This window comes from Desmodus rotundus, chromosome 10 (genome assembly GCF_022682495.2).
Source record: "Desmodus rotundus isolate HL8 chromosome 10, HLdesRot8A.1, whole genome shotgun sequence".
NCBI lineage: Eukaryota > Metazoa > Chordata > Mammalia > Chiroptera > Phyllostomidae > Desmodus > Desmodus rotundus.
In genome coordinates this window covers 74,543,625-74,549,022 of record NC_071396.1, presented here as the reverse complement: position 1 = coordinate 74,549,022, position 5,398 = coordinate 74,543,625, and the positions used below count along the sequence as shown (strand labels likewise).

The 5,398-nt window shown below is 38.5% G+C and overlaps 1 pseudogene; it reads left to right on the top strand.

Moving 5' to 3' along the window:
* The first annotated feature begins 3,282 nt into the window (after positions 1 to 3,282).
* LOC112322662 (proteolipid protein 2 pseudogene) lies at positions 3,283 to 4,067 on the top strand (annotated as a pseudogene).
* Positions 4,068 to 5,398: the final 1,331 nt, after the last annotated feature.

Genomic DNA, 5,398 nt, shown 5'->3' with positions numbered 1-5,398 from the left:
AGCCAAACTGATGACATGTGCCAGGGAGCAAGATCTCAAATGTTCCCTAAGAATTTCTTTATTTCTTCTTCATTCCTGAAGGATATTTTTGCTGGATATAGAATGCTAGGTTGACAATCCTTTCCTATTATTTAAAAAATGTTCTATTATCTTCTGGCCTCCATGGTTTCTGCTGAGAAGTCCACCATCATTATTAACATCATTGTTCTCCTATATGTGATGTGTCAATTTTTCTTTGCTGCTTTTAAGAATTTCTCTTTCTTAAAAAAAGTTTGAGGTACAGTTGACATACAATATCTATTAGTTTCACATGTATATCAATCGCAGTGATTTGATATTTATATATATTACAAAGTGATTCCCACAGTCAATCTAGTTACCATCTATCACCATACAAAGTTATAACAATATCACTGCCTATATTCCATTACATCTCCATGATTTGTTTTATAACTGGAATTTTTTAGCTCTTTTCCCTTTCACCTATATTGCTCATCTCATAATGTCTTTGGTAACCAGCAGGTTTTGTCCTGTACCTGTGAGTCTGTTCTGATTTGTTTTGTATGTTTGTTTGTTTTTAGATTCCACATGTAAGTGAAATCATGTAGTATTTGTCTTTGTCTGACTTGTTTCACTTAGGATAATACCCTCTAAGGACACTTCTGTTGTTGAAAATGGAAAAATTTCATTATTTTTATGGCTCAGTAATGACATCATCTCTATCTCTATCTCTGTCTCTATCTCTAGCTCTATCTCCATCTACATCTGTGTCTATATCTATACCTATATATCACGTCTTCTTTATCCATTCATCTATTGATGGACACTTAATGCTTCTATATCTCGGCTGTTGTAAATAATGCTGCAATAAACATAAAGGTGCATGTGTCTTTTCAAATTACCATATTTTGCCATGTTTAATGTGCTCCTGTGTATAATGCACACCCACATTTTTGGCCCACACTTTCAAGAAAATATATTTTGTTTTAATTTTATAAAAGATTTTATTTATTTATTTTAGACAAAGGAGAAGGGAGGGGAAAAAAGTGAATGAGAGAAACATCAATGTGTAGTTGCCTCTTGTGTGCCCCCCACCGGGACCTGGCCCACACCCCAGACATGTGCCCTGACAGGGAATGGAACCAGCGGCCCCTTGGTTTGCAGGCTGGTGCTCGGTCCATTCAGTGAGTGTATTTATAACCATTACTTTGAAAGTAAATTACTTATGTTTGTTTCATTAGGGTTTTTATCTCATTCTTTTGTTTGGAACATATTCCTTTGTCTCCTCATTTTGTTTGACTTTATGCAGTTTCTATGAATGAGGCAAAATAGCTACCTCTTCCAGTCTTGAAAGAGTGACCTGCAGAGCAGTGACTCCTATGCAGACTATTTGTGCCAGGCAGCTTTGACAGACCAGCTGTAGCTGGAGCACGTGGTGGTCAGGGAGTCCAAGGGCGCTCACCCCTGGGACTGCAATGTTGGGATGGCCAGAGCTTGAGCAGTCATAGTCAAGGGGTTTCAGGGCACTCCACATTAGGGCCAGCCTGGCAGGATGGCTGGAGCTGAGGTTGCTCAGGCCAGGAGGTCCTGGGAAATGAAATACTGGGGCCACATTTGGGAAATTGCTAAAGTAGGTTTGGACTAGGGGCCTATGACTCACTGAGGCAGCTTTGTCAAGCCAGTTCAAGTGCTTGAATGGTGCTCCCATCCATGCTATCTTGAAGTGGTAGGGGAACATAAAACATGATGTTTGCCAGCACCTCTGATCCTAGAGATAATCCTAGAAGTTCCCCACTCATTTGGCAAACACTGCAGGGTTAGTAAATAGATATCCTTTATGTATAGCCTAGGTCCTCTTTAAACTGCTGGTTTTTATTTATTTTTTTAAATTTTATATATTTTGCTGTGCCCAGGGCTGGTGAGTCTGTGCATGGGCCACTCAGTAATTTCCCTCCCTACTGGAGGACTCAGAAGAGGGGGATAGGGTTCCCATTATTACCTTGTCTCCATCTCTCCTACCTTTCTCTGTGTGGTCCTTCTATCATGTATTGTGCAGAAGCTGTTCAATCAGCATTCCCTCAGTTCTTCAGAAGAAATTGCTTTATATGTAGGTGTACAGTTGTTGTGTCCATGGTAGGAGGTGAATGCAGGGTCTTCCAACTTGGACCCTACCCAAGAACTTTTTTCTTTACATTTAGTTTTCAGTAGTTTCATTATAATGTGTCTGTGTGTGGTTTTCTTTGTGTTTGTTCTGTTTTACTTTTGTTGAACTTCTTGAATCTTCAAGTTAATATCTTTCACCAAGTTTGGAAAGTTTTCAGCCATTGTTTCCCCAAATATCGCTTGAGCAATTATCTTCTGCACCAATTTCTTTATTGTTATAAATGTTAGATTTTTTATGTAGTCTATGATTCCCAGAAGTTCTATTCAGTTTTTTCAATCTTTTTTCTCTTATTCATCAAATTGAATAATTTTTATTAATCTCTCTCCAAGTTCACTGACTCTTTTCTCTGTCATTTTCAATCTGCTATTGAGTTCATTCAGTAGAGTGTATATTTTAATACAATTTTGTTCTTTTCTTTTTTAATATTTTATTTATTTATTTTTTAGACAGAGGGGAAGGAAGGGAGAAATAGAAGGAGAGAAACATCAATGTGTGGTTACCTCTCATGCACCTGTTACTGGGGACCTGGCCTGCAACCCAGGCATGTGCCCTGTCTGGGAGTTGAACCAGTGACCCTTGGATTCTCAGGCTGGTGCTCAATCCACTGAGCCACACCAGCCAGGGCCAATTTTGTTCTTTTCTAAAATTTAATTTGTTTGCTAAGAACTTTTATCTTTCCATTTATTTTCTTTCATGTGTATTTATCATTATATCATGGAGTTTATTTTAGTATCTGCTTTAAAGTCTTTGTCTTATAATTTCAACATCTGTGTCTTCTTGGGTTTGGCAACCATCAATTATCTTTTCCCCTGATAGTCACGTTTTCCTTGTCCTTTAATTATTAAGTAATTTCAGATTGTATTATAAACTTTTTGAATATTAAGTTTTATAGACATGAATCCTGTTAAAATTTTCTAAGGGATGTTGTTGTTGTTGTTGTTGTTATTATTATTATTATTATTACTATTTTAGCAGGTAATCAACCCAGTAAGCTTCAGACTGTAAGTTTTTATAATCACTTTCTAGACAGCAGAAAGGACATGTGAGTGAGCAGCATCCTCAAACCTGCCATCAAGTGAGCAGATCCTCTGTGCCCCCCAAGGACTCTGGCTGACACCATGGCGGATTCCCAAAATGTCTCAGCCTCCAGCTGCTGGGCCACCTGCATCAACTTCTCACGCAGCCAAAAGGGAATTCTTCTATTTGCTGAGATTATATTCTGCGTGGTGATTCTGTTCTGCTTCCGTGTCTCAGGACTAGTATACTACTCTCTGTCGGGGATGCAGATGAACCTTGCAGTTTTGTTCTTTGTCTTGTACTTGAGTGGTCTGCACACCAACATACAATGCATCAACTGGCCCTGGTGTGATTTCTTCCGAACCCTTTTTGCGGCAATTGTGTACCTGATCATCTCCATTTCTGTCCTTGCTGAGAAAGGAAGACACTCTGAAATCATTGAAGGGGTATTGGGCCTAATCGCCACCTGCCTCTTTGGCTATGATGCCTACATCACCTTCCCACTGAGACGGTAAAGACATACAGGAGGCCCTACTGACCTTGCAGATGGTCCACTATAGTGAATTCTCTTCATTTCTCTCTGCAACCTGCAACTCTTCCATTGAATTAACTCCTCCAACCTCCATAACATTTAACATTTACAGCCAACTCCCAGCTCCCTATGGAAATAAAAATGCCTTTATTGGGAGAATTTGTCTTCCAGCCTGCCAATCAACCCTCCTGGCTACCTTAATGGTTGTACCTAAGTCCCCATTCTGCACTACTCAAAGGGAGACACTAATTCTGCCTGGGCAGTGCCCCAACCTAAGTCCAAAATGAATGAGGAATGCACCTCTGATTTCAGACTAACTCTACTCCAAATAAACTCCTCAGTGTGGGGAGTAGTTCAGTGGAGGGAAAAATAATAAACAGATTGTTAGAACAAAAAAATCACTTTTTGTGGGTAGTGGTTCCAATCTCAGTTCAGTTTTTAAACCTTGTTGATGCTGCTTTGGGTCTATTCAACACATACATCGCTAAGAGGTAAATCTGAGACCTGGTTGGTGGTTTAATACTTAGTTCAATTCTCAAAACTTTTGCTACGCTGCTTTGGGTCTGTCCCATACATATGCAACTCAAGGCTAACTGGGGATTTGTCGAATTTCTTACACAGTCAGTTGGGACATCTTGTTCTCCAGCTCGCTTCTCTCCAGAATGCCTCCTACACTCTCCGCTCCACAGAGTATCTATTTCTCAGTTTTTCTGTGCAAAAATATTTCTTTTAGAGTTTTAACTGCCTATATAACTGCTGCTGACAGTTGTGCAGTTGGAGTCTGTCTTTGGGGCAAACTCATAAGACAAAAGAAGGTAATAATTGGCAAATTCATTCTCAAATGTGTTGCTTTTTTAAGTTTTGATTCCAGTTTACAATTGGCCTACCTTTACTCGGGTAATTTTGTGTGTGTGTGTGTGTATTTTTCCCAGAGGTTTTAGTTGTGAACTGGAGGAGAGACAGTCTATAGTGGATATACTCTTTCTTGGTCACAATTAGAAGCCATATCATGATATTTGATATAAGGAAAAATTTTCTAAGGATTTTGTAAAGATATGAAAAATGAACATAATGGAAGATAGATGTCCTAGAGATCACACAATCTAATGGAATACCCCTCAGTCGTTGCCTGGGGTAGGACTGGGGAAGAGTGCTAAGTGTAGATAACAGCAATCAAGTATATCCTTAAAATACCTTCCTGAAGATAGAGCTCAAACATTCTAGTTATGCTGAGATGTCTCGATGCCCTTTCTCATACTCTTCTTCAAATACCCTTGCACAAATACTCTTGCATAAATACCCTTCATTGATGTCTAGGATAGTGATATTTATTTATTTTAACTTGAGTTTTAGAAGTACTTTGTAAATTTTGGATATTAATCCCTTATCAGATGTATTGGTGAATATGTTCTCCCATTCTGTTGGTTGTCTTTTTTATTTTGTTGATGATTTCCTTTGCTATGCAAAAATATTTTAGTTTGATGTAGTTCCATTTGTTTATTTTTTCTTTTGTTTCCCTTGCCTGGGGAGATATATCCTATAAAAAATTGCTATGGGCAATGTCCAAGATTCTGCTTCCTATGTTTTGTTCTAGGATTTTTATGGTTTGGGGTCTAACATTAAAATCTTTAATCCATTTTGAATTTATTCTTCTGTGGTGTGTAAGAATGTGGTCTAGTTTCATT